Consider the following 1,499-nt stretch of genomic DNA (forward strand, 5'->3'; position numbering starts at 1 on the left):
TGCTATGAGTTGGTGCCGACTCGATGGCACCTAACAACAACAACAATAACAAATATTGCTGTAATGTAAATCTAATACCATTTTCTTTCTTGATATTTCTATGTGACCAGTAATATTTTTTAGCATCTGGAAGGTTTTATGATATTTAAAAATATTGTATTATGATTTCATGTACCTTAATATAGCTTTTTTTTTTTCATTATTACTAAGTAGCTAGAGGGTCCTGGCAGTGTTAAAATCCACTTCTTTCAGTTCTCAGAAATATTCTTGTATTATACCTTTGATAATTCAGTTTTCTTTAATATTTCTGCACACTTTTTTTTAGAACTTTTGTTATTCAGATGTTGCACTTCCTTACTACATCTTCTAATTTCTTACCAGTCTCTCCCATTTTTTATTTCTTTATCTTTTTATACATTCTGGGAGATTATCTCAACTTTATCTCTGACTTTTCAGTTCATCTTTGTTTCTTTAATTTATGCTATCACATATTTCAGTTATAATACATAATTTATTTTATAATTTTAATTCACATCTTTCTGCTTTTGTCTCTTGATTATATAACTCACATTAATTTTAGGGGTGCATGGGTGTTCTAATGTTCCTTGCACTGTCTTTGTCTCATGAGTGTCTGGTGTTTTTTTGATGTTCAAGCCTTGCCCTTCAAGTTGCAGGTTTTTTCCAATATTTAACTGTCTTTGTGAAGCAAGAGAGTAACACCTTCAGCTGCTGCTGGGAAGGTTAATGTGCATGGATGAAGTCTTTCAGTTGAAAGGATTACTGTAGGCTAATCAAGCAAGTATCCGATCATGTAATTGTGGAGTCATCACTTGACAGAAACTGTAGGTGCTTTATTTGACCTCATACTTTACTGACAGGTAACATCTCATTTGTTTCTGATTTGAGAGCATTAATCTGGGGACTAGAAATTCTGAGAGTCTCTTGTGATAAGGGAGCAATCGGTTTTCATTCTTCAATCTGTTAATTCTTCTGGTTTAATTTTAGTATTTTACTATCTTCATTGGCAATCATTTTGGCATTTCATTAATTGCTTTTTGTTATTAAATCCATATACTAAATGTGTTTTTCATACTGAAGGCTGTGGTCTTTGATCTTCAAAAGTATTTTAAAACATCTTCACTTTCAACAAGCAAGGTTGTAACATCTGCATATCACAGGTTGTTAATGAGTCGTCTTCCATTCCTAATGCCATATTTTTCTTCATGTAATCTAGTTTCTTGGAGTATTTGCTCAGTGTACAGATAGAATAGGTTTGGTGAAATAATACTACCCTGGCACACACCTTTGCTAATTTTAAACCATTCAATGTTCCCTTGTTCTATTCTAACAATTGTCTCTTGGTCTATGTACAGGTTCCTTATGAGCACAACTACATGATTTGGAATTCTCATTTTCCACAAAGTCATCCATGACTTGTCATAATCCACATAATCAAAAGCCTTTGTATAGTCAATAAAGCACAGGTAAACCTCTTTCTG

The sequence above is a fragment of the Chrysochloris asiatica genome, unplaced genomic scaffold, assembly GCF_000296735.1.
Source record: "Chrysochloris asiatica unplaced genomic scaffold, ChrAsi1.0 scaffold00354, whole genome shotgun sequence".
NCBI classification, from domain to species: Eukaryota; Metazoa; Chordata; class Mammalia; order Afrosoricida; family Chrysochloridae; genus Chrysochloris; species Chrysochloris asiatica.